The sequence below is a fragment of the Schistocerca piceifrons genome, chromosome 5 (assembly GCF_021461385.2).
Source record: "Schistocerca piceifrons isolate TAMUIC-IGC-003096 chromosome 5, iqSchPice1.1, whole genome shotgun sequence".
NCBI classification, from domain to species: Eukaryota; Metazoa; Arthropoda; class Insecta; order Orthoptera; family Acrididae; genus Schistocerca; species Schistocerca piceifrons.
This window is the reverse complement of record NC_060142.1, coordinates 473,598,002-473,620,651: the sequence shown is the minus strand read 5'-3', so window position 1 is coordinate 473,620,651 and position 22,650 is coordinate 473,598,002. Positions and strand designations below refer to the sequence as shown.

The 22,650-nt window shown below is 45.6% G+C and overlaps 1 long non-coding RNA gene and 1 pseudogene across 1 annotated transcript in view; both read left to right on the top strand.

Moving 5' to 3' along the window:
* The window catches only part of LOC124798702, a 436,588-nt gene that overhangs the window by 393,734 nt on the left and 20,204 nt on the right, over nucleotides 1-22,650 (top strand). The window lies entirely within an intron of this gene.
* LOC124799891 lies at nucleotides 9,200-9,317 on the top strand (annotated as a pseudogene).

Sequence of the window (22,650 nt, the reverse complement as noted above, 5' to 3'; positions counted from 1 at the left end):
CCTAAGGTCTCTTTAATTTTCCTGTAGGCAGTATCTATCTTACCCCTCATGAGATAAGCCTCTACATCCTTACATTTGTCCTCTAGCCATCCCTGCTTAGCCATTTTGCACTTCCTGTCGATCTCATTTTTGAGACGTTTGTATTCCTTTTTGCCTGCTTCATTTTCTGCATTTTTTAATTTTCTCCTTTCGTTAATTAAATTCAGTATCTCTTCTGTTACCAAAGGATTTCTACTAGCCCTCGTCTTTTTACCTACTTGATCCTCTGCTGCCTTCACTATTTCATCCCTCAAAGCTACCGATTCTTCTTCTACTGCATTTCTTTCCCCCATTCCTGTCAATTGTTCCCTTATGCTCTCCCTGAAACTCTGTACAACCTCTGGTTTAGTCAGTTTGTCCAGGTCCCATCTCCTTAAATTCCCACCTTTTTGCAGTTTCTTCAGTTTTAATCTACAGTTCGTAACCAATAGATTGTGGTCAGAGTCCATATCTGCCCCTGGAAATGTCTTACAATTTAAAACCTGGTTCCTAAATCTCTGTCTTACCATTATATAATCTATCTGAAACCTTCTAGTATCTCCAGGGTTCTTCCATGTATATAACCTTCTTTCATGATTCTTGAACCAAGTGTTAGTTATGCTCTGTGCAAAATTCTACCAGGCGGCTTCCTCTTTCATTTCTTAGCCCTAATCCATATTCTCCTACTACATTTCCTTCTCTTCCTTTTCCTACTGTTGAATTCCAGTCACGCATGACTATTAAGTTTTCGTCTCCCTTCACTACCTCAATAATTTCTTTTATCTCATTGTGCATTTCATCAATTTCTTCATCATCTGCAGAGCTAGTTGGCATATAAACGTTTACTACTGTAGCAGGCGTGGGCTCCGTGTATATCTTGGCCACAATAATGCGTTCACTATGCTGTTTGTAGTAGCTTACCCGCACTCCTATTTTCCTATTCGTTATTAAACCTACTCCTGCATTACCCCTATTTGATTTTGTATTTATAACCCTGTATTCACCTGACCAAAAGTCTTGTTCCTCCTGCCACCGAACTTTACTAATTCCCACTATATCTATCTTTAACCTATCCATTTCCCTTTTAAATTTTCTAACCAACCTGCCCGATTAAGGGATCTTACATTCCACGCTCCGATCCGTAGAAGGCCAGGTTTCTTTCTGCTGATAACGAGGTCCTCTTGAGTATTCCCCGCCCGGACATCCGAATGGGGGACTATTTTACCTCCGGAATATTTTACGCAAGAGGATGGCATCATCATTTAACCACACAGTACAGCTGCATGCCCTCGGGAAAAATTACGGCTGTAGTTTCTCCTTGATTTCAGCCGTTCGCAGTACCACAACAGCAAGGCCGTTTTTGTTAGTGTTTCAAGGCCAGATCATTCAATCATCCAGACGGTTTCCCCTGCAACTACTAAAAAGGTTGCTGCCCCTCTTCAGGAACCACACGTCTGTCTGGCCTCTCAGTAGATACCCCTCCGTTGTGGTTGCAACTACGGTACGGCTATCTGTATCGCTGAGGCACGCAAGCCTCTCCACCAACGGCAAGGTCCATGGTTTATGGGGGTGCCTCTTGTGCTATTGATCTGTAAATGCAATCATTTCACGTGCTCCATATGAGCTGTTGCAACAATAAATCTTGAGTGAATTGGAAACCTTCAAAAGGGTGTATTTTTTTCCGGCAGTGTATTTTCCTTACAGTCGACACATATCATGTTTTGTGTGTGTCATGGGCCTTCTAGCTAGAAGAACAGCTTTAACAGCTTTCCCTACTTTCTTCAGGACAAACCCTGATAGTCTCTCACTTCCACAAAAGGTAGAAAAGAAGATTTGAAACCTACGTTTCATAGTAGGGACAATCACCTCTGGGCAAGAATAGAAAAGTAAGCAATAGCCATCCAAAAATGGAAGAAACTAATAAAACAAATTTGAACATTGATCTATTTTGTTTCGCTGCTGACACAATCTTTATTTTTTTTTACTGTCTTGCACTCTCTTCTGTCGTAGCCATCTTAGTGAATGGATGGAATAAAAGGTGGTGCCTTTTGATGTTAGTTTAAATAAGATGAATTACACTAATATGAATATTTACTTTTTCATTTGTACTATTTAATTCACGCCTTATCATCTAATAATTTTTAACGTTTTTCAGCCAATATCCGTCGTTGGTTGTCTTAATACGATCATGGAATGGATCGGCCGCCTTTGTTGCGGTCTCAAATGCTCACAGGACGTTCCAGAAAACGAACCCATCTTTATTCAGGTGCGTGATAACGCAGTCCAATGCCGATTTATGAGCGTTATTTTCTGACAATCCTGACCACAAGACTGATTAATCATGTTTCCACAGCCAAGCATCATCGTGTTAAAGATAGGCGTACAACATAGGCTTCGCCGATTTTCGTCGTTCATTTCATCATTATTATCGCTCCTTCTTTTGCCTTTTATATTCGCTATAGCCAGTACTAACAACTTACTAAACTGAAACACACACACGGGTCCCACCCTTCCTCCATCACCACCCCAACCCCCAATTCCACTATCTCAGGATCCCTCAGTCAGTTCCCATGGTCCCTCAGTCAACTCTATAGCATGTGCCCAAGAGCAGTCTTACAGCCATGGTTATGTGCAGAGGAGTATGTTCTGGAAAATACGTATACCATACGCTTTTAGCACATATAGAACAACAAATGGCAGAATGAACGGGTCACGAGAATGAATATAAGAAAGAAACACAAACATATAGTTGTAAATAGAAACAGCTAGACCAAATCAAACTGCCAAAGAATCACTACAACTCTCACATCAAAATATATATAATTAAATAACTACTGGCCATTAAAATTGCTACACCAAGAAGAAATGCAGATGATAAACGGGTATTCATTGGACAAATATATTATACTAGAACTGACATGTGATTACATTTTCACGCAATGTGGGTGCATAGATCCTGAGAAATCAGTACCCAGAACAACCAACTCTGGCCGTAATAACGGCCTTGATACGCCTGGGCATTGAGTCAAACAGAGCTTGGATGGCGTGTACAGGTACAGCTGCCCATGCAGCTTCAACACGATACCACAGTTCATCAAGAGTAGTGGCTGGCGTATTGTGACGAGCCAGTTGCTCGGCCACCATTGACCAGACGTTTTCAGTTGGTGAGAGATCTGGAGAATGTGCTTGTGAGGGCAGCAGTCGAACATTTTCTGTATCCAGAAAAGACCCGTACAGTACCTGCAACATGCGGTCGTGCATTATCCTGCTGAAATGTAGTGTTTCGCAGGGATCGAATGAAGGGTAGAGCCACGGGTCGTAACACATCTGAAATGTAACGTCCACTGTTGAGAGTGCCGTCAGTGTGAACAAGGGGTGACCGAGACGTGTAACCAATGGCGCCCCATACCATCACGCCAGGTGATACGCCAGTATGGCGATGACGAATACACGCTTCCAATGTGCGTTTACTGCGATGTCGCCAAACACGGATGCGACCGTCATGATGCTGTAAACAGAACCTGGATTCATCCGAAATTATTACGTTTTGCCATTCGTGCACCCAGGTTCGTCGTTGAGTACACCACCGCAGGGGCTCCTGTCTGTGATGCAGCGTCAAGGGTAACCGCAGCCATGATCTCCGAGCTGATAGTCCAATCTGCTGCAAACGTCGTCGAACTGTTCGTGCAGATGGTTGTTGTCTTGCAAACGTCCCCATTTGTTGACTCAGGGATCGAGACGTGGCTGCACGATCCGTTACAGCCATGCGGATAAGATGCCTGTCATCTCGACTGCTAGTGATACGAGGCCGTTGGGATGTAGCACGGCGTTCCGTATTACCCTCCTGAACCCACCGATTCCATATTCTGCTAACAGTCATTGGATCTCGACCAACGCGAGCAGAAATGTCGCTATACGATAAACCGCAATCGCGATCGGCTACAATCCGACCTTTATCAAAGTCGGAAACGTGATGGTACGCATTTCTCCTCCTTACATGAGGCGTCACAACAACGTTTCACCAGGCAACGCCGGTCAACTGCTATTTGTGTATGAGAAATCGGTTGGAAACTTTCCTCATGTCAGCACGTTGTAGGTATCGCCATCGGCGCCAGCCTTGTGTGAATGCTCTGAAAAGCTAATCATTTGCATATCACAGCATGTTCTTTCTGTCGGTTAAATTTCGCGTCTGTAGCACGTCATCTTTGTGGTGTAGCAATTATAATGGCCAGTAGTGTATATGTATTATAGATGACTGAAGATGCCTGACATGGGTAGGCGAACGTGTCTGTTATTTAAGAATATATTTCTATTGCAAAAGATGGAAGTTTTCTTGTCATCAATATAAGATAAAACATAATTGAATTTATTATTAGCAACTGAGGAATATGGCTGCAAATATTTAGCAATAGACATACTCCTTTTAGTGTCCGACACTGATTCGGATTCCCCGCCCGGCCTGAGTATCGATGTGGAGAATGTCAGAGATACCCGGGCTCCATACCACGGCCACAGCTCCGCAGCCGCAGGCATTTCACGTGGCCCGTCCACCGACGCGAGGGGGCGAGTAATAATACCGTGGCCCCGCTCTTGTGCCTCAGTCTCGCTATTTCACTGCAGCCTTCGATACGCGCCATTCAGTACTAGAGTGACTGAGCTCGCCTGTTTTTACATTGTCGATCGGGATTCCTTCCTAGACGGTTTGTGTACGCTTACGACGACTTGTGCTAGTTTTAGCCTTTTCTTCTGGCTAGCCGTCCACTTCGTGAACTCCACTACCATCAACACAGGAACCGTTTGTCTGTTCCACCGGTCTCTGCGTCACCGGCCAATGCGAGTGATTGTAAACTGTGTTCTATCTTTGCAATGTAGGACACAACTATCCTGACTACTCCTCACAATCAAGTCAGTAACAAACAAAAAACAAAAAAATGGTTCAAATGGCTCGGAGCACTATGGGACTTAACATCTGTGGTCATCAGTCCCCTAGAACTTAGAACTACTTAAACCTAACTAACCTAAGGACATCACACACATCCATGTCCGAGGCAGGATTCGAACCTGCGACTGTAGCGGTCACGCGGTTCCAGACTGAAGTGCCTAGAACCGCACGGCCACACTGGCCGGCCAACCAAAAAACAATGAGAAAGGTATGTTAGAATCAGAACGGATCGTACTAGACGTTGTATTCAATATACGAGGAGTGTTTTTAAGTAAGGTCCGTTTGAACATAAGTACACGACGAAAGGTTATTTCAAAAAAGTAAGTTCTTCTTTAGAAAGTACATACTTCACCCTGTTTTTCGACATAGTTGCCAAGTTTGTTCAAATACGTATCATATCTCTCAACCAATTTCTAAAATACCCTCTTCATAAAAACTTGCCGCATGCTCCGATAACCAAGAGTTCACTACAGTTTTCACGTCGTCGTCATCATTGTATCGGTTGCCACTGAGGTGTTGTTTGAGATGGAGGAATAGGTGGTAATCGCTGGGCGCAAGATCAGGATTGTAGGGTGGGTGGTCTAAAACTTCCCAGCCAAAACTGTCCAATAAATCGCGGGTCTGACCTGCAGTGTGAAGTCTTACATTGTGATGGAGAAGTACAATTGCCTTTGTCAGCATGCCGCGTCTTTTGTTTTGAATCGCTCTGTGTAGCTTTCTCAGGGTTTGGTAGTATGCTTTTGCATTGATAGTGGTTCCTCGTTGCATGAAGCGACCAACAAAACACCATAGCTATCCCAAAACACCGACGCCATGATTTTGCGCTGGGACAGTCTGTTTGGCCTTCACCTTTACAGGCGAGTGTGTGTGTGTCTCCATTCCATGCTCTGTTGCTTCGATTCGGGAGTGACTCAAGAACCCATCACCTTCTTCGTGATAATGAGTCAAGAACTTCATTGCACACTCAAATCTTTGGTTTTTGCGGTCCTCTGTTAGGAGTTTCAGGGTCAATGGGAGCACAGTTTCCTAAACTTTAGGTGTTCAGGAACAAAGTTGTAAAGCACTGATCTCGACACGTCGGGAAATTCGTTTGAGAGACCTGTTATTGTGAAGCGCCTGTTCTCACGAATCCTCGCTTCAACTGAAGCCACCAAATCGTCTGTAATCAAAGAAGGGCTTCCGGAGAGGTTCTCATCATGGACCTTGTCTCCGCCGTCTTTGAATTCTCGTACTCACTTACGCACTTTGCTTCCACTCATAACAGTATCACCGTACACTTCGCAAATATGTCGATGAATTTCTGCAGCAGACAGGTTCCTTGCTGACAAAAACCGTATCACTGAGGGAACCTCACACGCGGCGGGCGAGGTGATGGTATTAAACATTTTGAAAGCACAGAACAGAACCGTACAGGTTAGCTACAGAGCTGAAACTGAGCACAGTTGTTCCCGAGGCATGCCGGTAAACGACGCACGCGTTCGCTGCGGTATGCGCGCGAACTACTAGTGTCTACAACAAAACGGACCTTAGCCTACTTAAAAAACACGCCTCGTACTTTAAATTCACAGATAACAACCCTAGGGTATGTAAAGTTCATTTATAGTACATTAGTGTACTCATGAACCCGCAGCTACATTGGAGTTGCATTTCTCATTCGGTCGGTTGATAGCAAATAAATATTTGGTGTCTCGTGTCATATAAGAATAACTTGAATCAAGGATTTCGTGCTCCAATACGCGACTGAGAACTCCAAGCTCGTCAGAAACCCATTCTGCAGACTTCCTCCGCTCTGCTGCCATACGAGAAATCGGCAGTCGTCAAACCGCTCCTAAACTCCAGCGATGGGGTATCCCCATGTCACCTGAGGTCTCCAGGCCGGCAGAAATGAGTAGGGGCAAGATTTGACACATAGGAACATACATAAGTATCTGTATCCTGTGCACTGAGGTGACAAAAGCCGTGGAATAACTCCGACTATCGTGTCGGACCTCCTTTTGCCCGACGCTATGCAAGGACTCTACAAGTTTTTGGAAGTTCACTGCAGAAATATGGAACCATGTGCTTCTATAGCCCTCCATAATTGATAAATTTCTGAGAAGGTACGTTTGGATCACAGCACTGTATAGTAGCGAAATATGGAGTCACGCGGAGTGGCCGCGCGGTTTGAGGCACCATGTCACGGATTGCGCGGCGCCTCCCACCGGAGGTTCGAGTCTTCAAATGGTTGAAATGGCTCTGAGCACTATGGGACTTGACATCTGAGGTCATCAGTCCCCTAGAACTTAGAACTACTTAAACCTAACTAACTTAAGGACATCACACACATCCATGCCCGAGACAGGATTCGAACCTGCGACCGTAGCGGTCGCGCAGTTGCAGACTGGAGCGCCTAGAACCGCTTGGCCACACCTGCTGGCTGTTCGAGTCCTTCCTCGGGCATGGGTGTGTGTGTTGTTCTTAGCATAAGTTAGATTAAGTAGTAGTGTGTAAGTCTAGGGACCGAGGACATTAGCAGTTTGGTCCCTTAAGAATTCACACAAATTTGGACATTTTTGATATATGGACTGTGGGGTCACTAGAACGGAATAGGATCGAAGCATTTGAAATGTGTTGCTACAGACGAATGTTGAAATTTGGGTGGACTGGTAAGGTAAGGAGTGAAGAGCTTCTGCGCAAAATCGAAGAGGAAAGGAATGTGTGGAAATCACAGGTAAGAAGAAGGGACAGGATGATAGGACATCTTTTAAGACATCAGAGGAATAGCTTCCATGGTACTAGAGGGAGCTGTAGAGGGTAAAAATTCTAGAGGAAGACAGAGACTGGAATGCATCCAGGAGGACGTAGGTTGCAAGCGCTAGTCTGAGATGGAGAGGTTGGCACAGGAGAGGAATTAGTGGCGGTCCGCATCAGACCAGACAGAAGACTGAGGACAAAAAAAAATTGCAGGGTGGCCAAATCGTTCGCTCGTATTGTTCAGAATGTTCTTCAAACCAATCACGAACAACCGAGGCGCAGTGACATGGCATCGTTGTTTGGGAAAATGAAGACCGTGAATGGACGCAAATAATCTCCAAGTAGACGAACGTAACCATTTCCAGTCAATGATAGGTTCAGTTGGACCAAAGGGCCCAGTCCAACTCATGTAAAGACAGCCCACTCCATTGTGGGGCCACCACCAGCTTCCACAGTGCCTTGTTGACAACTTGGGTCTATAGCTTCGTGAGATCTGCGCCACACTCGAACCCTACCATCAGCTCTTACCAACTGAAATAGGGACTTACGAGACCAGGCTGCAGTCGTGTAGGGTCCAATCGATACGGTCACGAGCCTAGAAGAAGAGCTGCAGGCGATGTCGTGGTGTTAACTGCCGTCGGTCGCTTGTTGGTGTAGCCCATTAATGTATGATTTCGCCGCACTATACTAACGGATACATTTGTCATACGTCCGACATTGATTTCTGCGGTTATTTTACGCAGTATTCCTTGTCTGTGAGCACTGAAAACGGTATGTGAACGCCACTGCTATCGCTTCGGAAGTGAAGGCTGTCGGCCACTGCTTTGCTCGTGGTGAGAATCTGGTATTCTCGGCAAACTCTTGACACTGTGGTTCTCGGAATATTGAATTCCGTAACGATTTCCGAAGTTGAATGTCCCATGCTTCTAGTTACAGCTACCATTCCGTGTTCAAAGTCCGTTTCATTCCCGTCGTACGGTCATAATCACCTCATAAACACATGAATCACCTGAGTACAAATGACAGCTCCACAAATGCACTGCCCTCTTATAGCTTGTGTACGAGATACAACCGCTGTCTGTATATGTGCATATGGCTATCCCATGACTTTTGTTAACTCAGTGTGCATCATAACAGAACTACATCTACAAATAAGTCGGCATAAGCTAGAAACCTCACCGGACAAAATATTACTCACCCCTTAAGCGAGCACACTGGTCGCTTTGGAGAGCCACAAAAGCTGTGGGACTGGTAGTAGGCTGTCATGGAACGTTCTATGGGTGACGTAAGTCAAGGCTGTGAAGTCGTGTGTGTATCAGCCGCCTGTATGGAGTCAGCGATTTAACACGCCAATTAGAGAAAATTTGGCACGATATCTCACAGGAGGACATCCAACAACTCATCAATCAGTGCCAAGTGCCAAGCATAATAACTGCTTGCATAAGGAACATAGGTGCAGCAATGCGTTACTGGCTTCCTCAGTTTGTGCAGTTCTTTCTCTTCAATGGCAACAGCCTTGCTGCAGTGGACACACCGGTTCCCGTCAGATCACCGAAGTTAATCGCTGTCGGGCGTGGCCGGCACTTGGATGGATAACCATATGGACCGCCATGTGCTGTTGCCATTTTTCGGGGTGTTCTCAGCCTCGTGATACCATTTGAGGAGCTACTCGACCGAACAGTAGCGGCTCCGGTCACAGAAAACCATCATAACGACCGGGAGAGTGGTGTACTGACCACATGCCCCTACTATCCCCATCTTCATATGAGGATGACACGGCGGTCGGATGGTCCCGATGGGCCACTTGGGGCCTGAAGACGGAGTGCTGCTTTTCTCTTTAATAAATCATGCATTTTTTTCTGAAACTGTAATCATTTGTTTGTCTCTCTATATGTACGTCAAATATACTGACTTCCATCCCATTTGGATAATGCCTTCGTGGTGCTTCGTTTTTTTCCCCCTTGGAGTGCAATTAGACTAGGAAGTGGTACACTAAAAGTAGTAGATGATTTTTGCTTGTTGGGCAGCAAAATAACTGAGTACGGCTGCAGTAGATTGGGTATACTATGTAGATGGGGTGTAGCACGAAAGGCATTTCTGAAAAAGAGAAATTTTTTAATATCTAGTATAAATTGAAGAGTTAAGAAGCTTTTCGTGAAGCTATTTGCCTGGAGTGTAGCCTTATACAGAAATGACATATGGACGACAAGCAGCTCAGAAAAGAAGAAATAGAAATTTCTGAAATTTGGTGCAACGGAAGAGTGCTGAAGATTAGATAGGTACATCGAGTAACTAATAAGGAGGCACCGAATCGACTGGGGAAAAAGGAGTATATGGCACAACTTGACTAAAGGAAGGAATCCTGTGGCACCAGGGAAATGTCAATTTCATAACGGATGGAACTTTGGCGGTAAAACTGTAGAGGGAGACGAATGAATACAGTTAGCAAGTTCAGAAAGAAGAGAACTGCGTAAGACAGAGCAGCGTGTAGAGCTGTATTAAACGAGATTCGGACTGAATACCATAACAACAAATGTAGACGTATAGGGCGACTCAAAAGTCCGTTAACATTTGAAATCGCAATACTTCACGGATTAAAGTAGGCAGAGAGGTAAAAATTGATACACACACTTTAAATGACATGGGGTTTTATTAAAACCAAGGAAAAGTGCACAAAATGAACAACAGATGGCGCTTCATACGATACAAAAGGAACAATTAACAGAATAGCTGATTTTTAGTAAAGACGATGGCTCAAATGGCTCTGAGCACTATGGGACTTAACTTCTAAGGTCATCAGTCCCCTAGAACTTAGAACTACTTAAACCTAACTAACCTAAGGACATCACACACATCCATGCCCGAGGCAGGATTCGAACCTGCGACCGTAGCGGCCGCGCGGTTCCAGACTGTAGCGCCTTTAACCTCTTGGCCACCACGGCCGGCTAAAGACGATGCTCTCTGTAACAAATGCTCAGCATGTCGGCCGTCATCCAATCGAGGGACAATATTGTGAACAACATCGTACAGAATATCAGAGCTGTCGTGAAAAGCTGTGTCTTTTAGCATTCCTAGTAAGGTCGGACGATCGAGGTAGACTTGCGACTTCAGGTAACCACACAGATTGTTGCCTGGGGACTTGGAAGGCAAGCTTGACGGACGTCGCAGCTCAGCACGCGATCCTCACCAAACAATGTGCGCAAGAGATCTCTCATTTAGCAGTACGGGGTAGAGCGCCGTTCTGCTCGAAAGACGTACCTCCCAGCAGTTGTTTATCAGCGAGGCTCGATATGTTCTGACTCTCTCTCTAACTACAGCTAATTTTACGCACGATTCTCAAGCGACGTCGCTGACGTGTTGCTGTCTAGCGCCATCTGTTGGCCAGTTTTTGGACTGGTTCTTGGTTTTCATAAAACCCTATGCCTTTTCAGCATGCGTATCAATTTCTACCCATTTACCTACATTATACATGAAGTAACTTCAGATGTGGCCCGGGGGGGGGGGGGGGGGGGGGAGGGGTGTTGTGACCCTTGCTATTCGAGTCGTACGAGTCTTATATTAGTGATCTAGCAGACAATATTAATGGTATCCTCAGACTTTTTGCGTGTGATGCAATTATCTATAATGAAGAACTGTCTGAAAGGAGCTGTGTGACTATTCAGTCAGATCTTGATAAAATTTCAAAGTGGTGCAAAGATTGGCAACTACACTCATGCTCATAAATTAAGGATAATTGCAGAATGTGCTGCCACACAACGTGGCACTACACGAAACTGGCGCTAATAGCATAGGCACATAGGCAACACACACGACACAGATCTGTAAGTCCACGGTATTGGTGATAAGTTGAGAAAATCGTCCCGAAACACATGTGCTACAAAACGCCACTGTTTCCTGCGCATGTACCCCGACATCAGTATGGGATATGATCACCATGCACACTTACACAGGCCTTACAACGGGTTGGCATACTCTGGATCAGGTGGTCGATCAGCTGCTGGGGTATAGCCTCCCATTCTTGCACCAGTGCCTGTCGGAGTTCCTGAAGTGTCGTAGGGGTTTGAAGACGTGCAGCGATACGTCGACCGAGAGCATCCCAGACGTGCTCGATGGAGTTTAGATCTTGAGAACAGGCAGGCCACTCCATTCGCCTGATATCTTCAGTTTCAAGGTTGTCCTCCACGATGGCAGCTCCGTGGGGCCATGCGTTATCATCCATCAGGAGGAAGTTGGGACCCACTGCACCCATGAAAAGACAGACATACTGGTGCAAAATGACGTCCCGATACACCCGACCTGTTACAGTTTCTCTGTCAAAGACATGCAAGGGTGTACGTGCACCAATCATAATCCCACCCCACACCATCAAACCACGACCTCCATACAGGTCCCCTTCAAGGTTATTAAGGGGTTAGTATCTGGTTCCTGGTTCACGCCAGATGAAGGCCCGACAAGAATCACTGTTCAGACCATACCTGGACTCGCCCGTGAACATAACTTGGGACCACTGTTCCAAAGACCATATACTGTGTTCTTGAGATCAGGCTTACGGGCTCTCCTGTGACCAGGAGTTATTGGGATGCACCTTTCAGGTTTCCGGGCGAATAAACCATATGTTCAGTCGTCTGTAGACTGTGTGTCTCGAGACCACTGTTCCAGTGGCTGCAGTACGGTTCCGAGCAAGGCTACCTACAGTACTCCGTGGCCGTCTGCGGGCACTGATGATGAGATATCGGTCTTCTTGTGGTGTTGTACACTGTGGACGTCTCGTACTGTAGAGCCTGGACACGTTTCCTGTCTGCTGGAATCGTTGCCATAATCTTGAGATCACACTTTGTGGCACACGGAGGGACCGTGCTACGACCTGCTGTGTTTGACCAGCCTCCAGTCGCCCTAGTATTCTGCCCCTCATAACGTCATCAGTGTGTGTTCTTTGAGCCGTTTTCAACACCCAGTCACGATTAAAACGTCTTAAAACGTCTGCACACTTACTCGCTGCACCGTACTCTGACATGCACCAACACACCTCTGCGTATGTGGAGTGCTGCCAGCGCCACCGTGCGACGACCGCAAATCAAATGCACTGCATGGTCATACCCCGAGGTGATTTAAACCCGCAAACAGCCCACCAGAGCGTTGTTTCACCTTGTATCAGCATTATCCTTAATTTATAAGCATGAGTGTAGCTTTAAATGTTCCAAATCGTAAAATTGTACACTTCAGAAACCGAAAAACTTAGTATCCTATGATTATAATATCAGTGATTCACAGTTGGAACAGGCAAATTCGTACAAATACTTGGGTGTAACACTTCGTAAGGCTATGAAATGGAATGATCACAAAGGTTCAGTCTTGCGAAAAGCAGGTGGTAGATTTCGGTTTACTGTAAGAACAGTGGGGAAGTGCAATCAGTCTACAAAGGAGATTGTTTACAAACCACTCGTGTGACCGGTTCCAGAATATTGCTCTTGTGTGTGGGATCCGTACTAAACAGGACTAACAGGGGATATGGAACGTATACAGAGAAGGACAGCACGAACGGTCGTAGGTTTGTTTCATCCGTGGGAGAGTGTCATAGAGATACTGAAGAAACTGAACTGGAAGACTCTTGAAAATAGACTTAAACTATCCCGAGAAAGTGCATTAACAAAGTTTCAACAACTAGGTTTCAAGAACCGCTTTCAGTGATGACTCCAAGAATACACTACAGCCTCCTACGTATCGCACAGATAGGGATCCTAAGAATAAGATTAAAATAATTACTGCACGTGCAGAGGCATTCAAACAATCATTGTTCTGGCACTTCATAAGTGAATGGAATAGGAAGAAGCCCTAATAATTGGTACAATGAGACGTACCCTCTGCCATGCACTTCACGGTGGCTTGTAGAGTACAGATGCAGTTGTAGATATAGATTGATCCATTTTCAAATGTCAACGGACTTGTGGGTCACCCTGTAGAGCACAACTTGGCAGCAGCTTATTGCCACGAACAAGCATCAGATATACGAAACTGCGCTATGCTGAGGAAAACAGGGAATCCTTACATCAGTATTTCACGTGTCGTAGGAAAAACCTTGGGAGTGGGCCGCAGCGTCTGCGCGGTAAGTAACGAGGGACGCTAACGCAGAACTGCCTCCGAGGTTGCCCCGGCGCGGTCGCCAATTTCCGGCTGCAGCTTGTGATGTAAGTGGCTTCTCGCCTCGGTTTCACTGCGGGGACAAAGGCTGCGCTCGCGTTTTGTGTGCAGTCGCGTCCTCCCCCCCCCCCCCCCCCCCCCCACCACCCCACTGGTAATGAACGCCGCCCCCACCGCCCCCGTCGCCTACTCAGACTGCAGATTGCGCTGCGCCTCTTCCTTTCTTTCCGCTTTCTTCGGAGGCCGCCGGCATCTGAGGGCGGGTGGACGGGGGAAGAGGGGGGAATGACATAGAAGACCCCCACCCTTTCTCCCTCGCTTCAGTTCTCTATGCTGTACAATAAGCGCCATAATTAACGACAAAATGGTAGCAGTCGCTCCCATATATTTCCACGCACCTCGTCCTGTGGCGCGAAGAACACAAAACGGCCGTGACACATGACGCAGTTACAAGAAAAAAGGCGCCAGTTACGTAATACGTTATATAAAGCAAGTCAAAGTCACACAAAACAGTTCACTTTGCTGAATACTGTACTGCTTCATTAAATTACGCAAAGACTTTGACTGCTTCTCAGTTTAGCCCTGGTAGTGGCCTCGCGGTCTTGCAGTAGAGGCGTCGTTTCATGAAAACAATAATTTGTTTTGTAAGGACATTGTAACCTCCCAACAGTTTACTTCCGTAACCTCGCAATAAAAATGTGACTAACCTCCCAATGAAAACTGTGGCTAACATATAACCTTTCAATAATTAACTGACTGTGAATTTAAACTGGTAAATTTTGGACGTCAGCAGTGCTGCATCATGGCCTTGAAAGATCATTCTGAATAAACTGAAAATTCTTACCTCAATGAAGTCGACGGATAGCGCGTATATATCTGCTCCTATAAGAAATTTTTCTGGCGCAGCCCAGTGCAATGCTGCCCGCTAGACTTGCCATGTATAAAAAGAAACACCTGATTTTTCTTTATGATAATCGGGATGACCATGGATAGGAGAAATTAGTAAAATCTTTAAATTCAGATGACTGATTGTCAAAAGTTGTTTTTATAAGAAAGATTATTATTAAAAGATTTTTGAAAACATTTACATGGGACTTGATATTACAATTAGTACAAAATCAGTTGTTACAAATTACATATGCGCGCGGCAGCTTTTACCTTATACTACATCGCTCAGGCACGTCCGGCCGACTGCGAGCTACGCAGCCGACATTGCTCTCTGGTTTGCGATTCTATTATACCTTACATATCGCTGGCAGGGCGTGAGCAATCCATCGAAATTACATCTGCTCGAGTGCGCTAGCAATAAATTCCTTAGTCATGGACCTCTTGTATTGTATTGTGTGTTAACCGGGGACCTAGAAACGACGGAGAGGCTCCGTCCCCGCCGCAGCCGCAGTGGTCCACAATCCCACGACGACTACCGCAGTCCACTTCACCCCTCCGCCGCCCCACACCGAACCCAGTGAGGCGGAATAAGGGGAACCAGCCCGCATTCGCCGAAGCAGATGGAAAACTGCCTAAAAACCATCCACAGATTCGCCGGTTCACCGGACCTCGACACAAATCCTCCGGGCGGATTCGTGCCGGGGACCAGGCGCTCCTTCTCGCCCGGAAAACCGTGCGTTAGACCGCACGGCCAACCGGGCAGGCCATGGACCTCTTACAATATTTACACTGAACAGCCAGAACATTATGACCATCGACCTACTGTCGACATAAACCCGTCCAGGCGATAGCAGCGCCGCCTGACGAGGAACGATTGCTAGTCAGACACACGTACAGTGCATGCAGTATCAGTCAGCATGCTGTGCGTGTGTAGAACAGGGAGGCACACGGTTTGAGTTTGTGGACAGGGCAGATTGTGATGGCGCAGAGGCTCGGTGGTGTGGTGGGGTGACAACCCGCCAATACAGTCGGCCTTGTGACCGAGCGGTTCTAGGGGCTTCAATCTGGAACCGCGTGACCGCTACGCTCACAGGTTCGAATCCTGCCTCGGGTATGGATGTGTGTGATGTCCTTAGGTTAGTTAGGTTTAAGTAGTTCTAAGTTCTAGGGGACTGATGACCTCAGAAGTTAAGTCCCATACTGCTCAGAGCCATTTGAACCATTTTTGAACCCGCCATTACATAAGTCGGACGTCGCAGACTGGGCAGACTAGTAAAACAGGACAGGCTGTGAACTGTGTCGGAACTATCAGACTTTAACGTTGGAGAGAGTTCAATTGTGTCTGGACACACAGTACACCGAACACTCCTAACGCTGGGCCTCCACAGCCGACAATCGAAGCATGTGCCTGAGTTAACACGCGATTTGTAACCTTCCCGTATAAATAAAAAAAATTAGAAAATAATGATATTTGTATAATTAAGTTCTGACGTATGATAAATCTTAACTCACGAAAAACTGATAAATTTTGACGTAAGCAGCGCTACGTCATGGCCCTGTGAAATCAATCTGAATCTGTCCGTGATAAATGAACTGAAAAATTCTTACCTGGTGATGGTGTCGCCGGATACCGCTGTCTATATATCTGCTCGTAAATGACACAGCTCAGTGCAATGCTGGCCTATCTGCTAATACTGGATAACATTTGTTTGAGATGAATTACTAGAAAAACTGACTTTACTTAGTAACACATCTGCACAGCTGGTTGTCTGATTACTAAAGAGCACATGACTATGATATGACGAAAATTCTGGAATATTTTAATTTAGATAAATGACTGGATCGGGACTGGCAGTGACTTAAGGGGAAATTCAATTTTTATAGTTGACTGGTAAAAACAATTATATTCTGATAATTTTTTACGTTATTGATAAAGATCTACAATGCATTACGCGGGAAAATTGAAAATACGTATTAAAAATCTGGGTCAACTGGTGCTGACGAATCACAAATGAAAAGATTGAAACGAATTCATGTTAACATCTCAGACAAGTGACTTAACTACGCGCACGCCAATAAAAATAATAAAATTTACCTTACAATAGATGGCTGACTTAATAGCACTGTTGATTTTTCATTATATTAACAATTATTCATTTGTTCATCATCTCATTCCATGGTATCGTTCAGCTCTGCGGCTGATCACAATTATCATCCAGTTCCATATAACAGAATTTTACAATTTGTTGTGCACTGTGACTTTAACAACTACTAACTACAAACTACGCTTACCAGCGACAGACTACAACTACACTGTAGTAGCGAGCGACTGCAACTGCCGCAGAGACTGCTCAAATCTAAAACTGGTTCTTGATGAAGCAGTAACAATAATCAATGACGTTAAATCATTCTGTCTTCAGTGCTGATCTTTTTCAGTACTGTATGAACATCATGGAAGCAAACATAAAACACTAATATTCCACATCGAGATTAGATGTTTATCTTGGGGTGAGATCTTAACAAGATTATTCAAATTAATAGCAAAATTACAAGTTTTTATGATTTATATTTCTTTTAAATTAAAACACCGTTTGACTGATCTGACTTGGTTGCTCAGATTAGGTTTTTTGGCAGATATACTTCGAAAAATTAATTAATTAAATCTATCTTTACAAGGCAAACAGAAAACAGATTTCAGTACTAATAAGAAAATAACCACCTTAAAAAATTAGATTTTTGGATTGCTTATGATGGCAATAGGAAGCTTTTTAACACTGAATGTGTTCGTTGGTGAGCCAGCAACATTACCAAACGAAATATTTGAAGAACTGGTCCAATGTCTCCATGATATGTGTGCATCTTTTGAGACGTATTTTCTTGAAGAGCAGAATACAAAACTGAAAATGAACGCCTGGGTTCAGAATCCTTTTGTGCCAAATTCGCAGAAGGCTGAAAATAAGCGAAACGAAACCTATGAATCCTTTTTAGAAATGACATCAGAATCAAGCATGGAATCATTGTTCAAAATAATATCACTTGATTTTTGGTGCACCTTAGCTACAACTTGCCACACAGGTTCTGACTCTTCTTCTCCTGTTCCCACTAACCTGCTTCTGTCAGATTGGATTCTCAGCATTTGCAGCTAAAAAGATGCAACAGACTGGCTGCTGAATCCGACATGCGTCTTCAACTCTCTTCTATCAAGCTTGCATCATACAGTAGATAAAAAATAAAAATCATCTTCATTTCTCCTATTAACTGGAAACAATTTTATCAATGTACTGTGGGAACATTATAGTGTTATTTTATGTGTTATATTACTGTGTGTTCTATTGTATATGTTACAGAAGTCAGTAGTGTATACTGTACCTGTTGCTGTATCATTTTCATTACATGGTTATAATTAAAGAATGAACATAAGACCAGGTTTAGCTTATTTTTGGAGTCCGTAAAATACACTCCTGGAAATGGAAAAAAGAACACATTGACACCGGTGTGTCAGACCCACCATACTTGCTCCGGACACTGCGAGAGGGCTGTACAAGCAATGATCACACGCACGGCACAGCGGACACACCAGGAACCGCGGTGTTGGCCGTCGAATGGCGCTAGCTGCGCAGCATTTGTGCACCGCCGCCGTCAGTGTCAGCCAGTTTGCCGTGGCATACGGAGCTCCATCGCAGTCTTTAACACTGGTAGCATGCCGCGACAGCGTGGACGTGAACCGTATGTGCAGTTGACGGACTTTGAGCGAGGGCGTATAGTGGGCATGCGGGAGGCCGGGTGGACGTACCGCCGAATTGCTCAACACGTGGGGCGTGAGGTCTCCACAGTACATCGATGTTGTCGCCAGTGGTCGGTGGAAGGTGCACGTGCCCGTCGACCTGGGACCGGACCGCAGCGACGCACGGATGCACGCCAAGACCGTAGGATCCTACGCAGTACCGTAGGGGACCGCACCGCCACTTCCCAGCAAATTAGGGACACTGTTGCTCCTGGGGTATCGGCGAGGACCATTCGCAACCGTCTCCATGAAGCTGGGCTACGGTCCCGCACACCGTTAGGCCGTCTTCCGCTCACGCCCCAACATCGTGCAGCCCGCCTCCAGTGGTGTCGCGACAGGCGTGAATGGAGGGACGAATGGAGACGTGTCGTCTTCAGCGATGAGAGTCGCTTCTGCCTTGGTGCCAATGATGGTCGTATGCGTGTTTGGCGCCGTGCAGGTGAGCGCCACAATCAGGACTGCATACGACCGAGGCACACAGGGCCAACACCCGGCATCATGGTGTGGGGAGCGATCTCCTACACTGGCCGTACACCACTGGTGATCGTCGAGGGGACACTGAATAGTGCACGGTACATCCAAACCGTCATCGAACCCATCGTTCTACCATTCCTAGACCGGCAAGGGAACTTGCTGTTCCAACAGGACAATGCACGTCCGCATGTATCCCGTGCCACCCAACGTGCTCTAGAAGGTGTAAGTCAACTACCCTGGCCAGCAAGATCTCCGGATCTGTCCCCCATTGAGCATGTTTGGGACTGGATGAAGCGTCGTCTCACGCGGTCTGCACGTCCAGCACGAACGCTGGTCCAACTGAGGCGCTAGGTGGAAATGGCATGGCAAGCCGTTCCACAGGACTACATCCAGCATCTCTATGATCGTCTCCATGGGAGAATAGCAGCCTGCATTGCTGCGAAAGGTGGATATACACTGTACTAGTGCCGACATTGTGCATGCTCTGTTGCCTGTGTCTATGTGCCTGTGGTTCTGTCAGTGTGATCATGTGATGTATCTGATCCCAGGAATGTGTCAATAAAGTTTCCCCTTCCTGGGACAATGAATTCACGGTGTTCTTATTTCAATTTCCAGGAGTGTATTTAATACTTCAAAAGAGTTGCGACACCACAATAGTTTGAGAACCCATGCTCTAAATCATCTGTAACTGAGTTACAGCCACTGTGTTCGCCGAGATCCATCACGGGTAAAAGCTCATGCTGTGTAGACAAAAGTTAAAATTTGATACAAAATTCGTTTCTGGAGGTTCTTAGAAATGTAACTTGCCTGCCTGACGTCATTATAAGCGTCGGAATTAAACAGATAAGTAAATTAAGGTGTTCTAACTATTCTCTTTCTGAAATGCCTGCTCAAAGACATCGCATATTTGAGAAAGAATGTTCCTACTACACAGAAAGGTTTAGAAAAATGTTATGTGATACTCACTCAAGATCGTCGTATAGATAACTGTTTAAAGTGTTACGTATTTTGGTTCAAATGCCTCTGAGCACTATGGGACTTAACATTTGAGGTCATCAGTCCCCTAGAACTTAGAATTACTTAAACCTAACTAACCTAAGGACATCACACACATCCATGCCCGAGAAAGGATTCGAACCTGCGACCGTAGCAGTCGCGCGGTTCCGGACTGAAGCGCCTAGAACCGCTCGGCCACCGCGGCCGGCTACGTATTTTGTCTAAAGCTCTATGAAATTAGTTGTAAATAATCCGTCATGGTTCAGAAGGCAGCATGATGTTAATACGAGTATTAGTTTATTACAGGAACTACTCCTTCATGAAACTGACTTAGCGTCCTAAAGGAATGAATTATCTTGGTACTAATACCGAACATTACATACAAATAATATGTACCTGACGGATTATTTTGAAAAATTCCTACAATTCTACGGAACGTAATGAGGAGAAAAATGAAGTAATTCTATCGTTAAGGTAAATAATGTACCGTAGTATACGCCAGTCAGTAAATAATCAGTATGTAGACATATTTAAATATAAATCGTTTTAAATACCCTCTAAACTGATTCATTTGATACAAACCGGTGACAATTCGAATATTACTTATGATAAATGGAAATGTCGTGTGGCTAGGGCCTCCCGTCGGGTAGACCGTTCGCCTGGTGCAGGTCTTTCGATTTGACGCCACTTCGGCGACCTGCGTGTCGATGGGGATGAAATGATGATGATTAGGACAACACAACACCCAGTCCCTGAGCGGAGAAAATTTCCGACCCAGCCGGGAATCGAACCCGGGCCCTTAGGATTGACAGTCTGTCACGCTGACCACTTAGCTACCGGGGCGGACATTACTTATGATGAATACTCAGTTCTGCCTGGGAATGCCACCCCGTGATGCTCGTCAATTTATTTCATTTACAGACACTCATAATACGGTATTCCCGCGCACTATTGAATATACGTGGTGTTTCTGCATGCAACTACCAGATACGGCAGGGAAAAGCAGCAGAGAAACGGTGGCTTCCCACGTCCAAAACAGAACTTAATGCAGAATAACAGGAAGTTTAAACGAGCCGCAGAATCAAATTTATGAGAGGGAATTGGCGGCAGATCCAATAAAACAAGTTGGAAGATGCGCTACGAATCGGAAGCTCGCGGATCGATAGGCGGCGGAGCGAAAACTGTGAGGAAGACTTCTGGCGAGCCAGGTGGGCGGAGAGGCGGGGAATCACCGCCCCATCCTGGCTACCCGAAACCCGCGGGCTTTTGTAGGCGTGGGCGTACTTGCCTGCAGGCTTGTCTCACGTTCAGTGCGTAAGCAGTTCTGCGACGGAACGTAGTAGCTACTAGACCGACGTCTTGTTCGTTTTTCCCCTATTCGTTTCCATACCTCCTGCTAAGTTATTCGAACTACCTATCTAGTCTTAAGCATTCTTCCGCAGCATCATGTTTCAAAAGCCTCTAATCTCTTCTTCATTGTACCGTTCATCACCCATGTTTCATTTCCATACATGGCTACGCTACACATGAATACTTCCAGGAAAGACTTCCTTACATTGAGATGCACAGATCATTCTCACCAGCCATCTCGCATTTTACTTTTTACTCACAAGATTACCGTACAGGTTAACTTCCATTCAATTTTCTATTTCATTCGATACACCAACTTCAATGACCACAGGATGAATATACTGTTAATTTACAATACTGGCCATTGAAATTGCTACACCACGAAAATAACGTTTTACAGACGCGAAATTTAACCGACAGGAAGAAGATCCTGTGATATGCAAATGATTAGCTTTTCAGAGCATTCACACAAGGCTGGCGCCGGTAGCGACACCTACAACCTGCTGACACGAGGAAAGTTTCCAACCGATTCCTCATACACAAACAGAAGTTGACCGACGTTGTCTGGTGAAACGTTGTTGTGATGCCTCGTGTAAGGAGGAGAAATGCGTACCATCACGTTTATGAAGGTCGGGTTGTAGCCTATCGCGATTGCGGTTTATTATATCGCGACATTCCTGCTCGCGCTGGTAGAGATCCAATGACTGTTAGCAGAATATGGAAACGGTGGGTTCAGGAGGGTAATACGGAACGTCGTGCAGGATCCCAACGGCCTCGTATCACTAGCAGTCTAGATGTCAGGCATCTTATCCGCATGGCTGTAACGGATCGTGCAGCCACGTCTCGATCCCTGAGTCAACAGATGGGGACGTTTGCAAGACAACAACCATCTGCACGAACAGTTCGACGACGTTTGCAGCAGATTGGACTATCAGCTCGGAGATCATGGCTGCGGTTACCCTTGACGCTGAATCACAGACAGGAGCGCCTGCGATGGTGTACTCAACGACGAAACTGGGTGAACGGATGGCAAAACGTCATTTTTTTGGATGAATCAAGGTTCTGTTTACAGCATCATGATGGTCGCAACCGTGTTTGGCGATATCGCGGTGAACGCACATTGGAAGCGTGTATTCGCCATCGCCATACTGGCGTATCGCCCGGCGTGATGATATGGGGTGTCATTGGTTACACGTCTTGGTCATCTCTTGTTAGCATTGACGGCACTTTGAACAGTGAACGCTACATTTCAGATGTGTTACGACCCGTGGCTCTACCCTTCATTCGATCCCTGCGAAACCCTACATTTCAGCAGGATAATGCACGA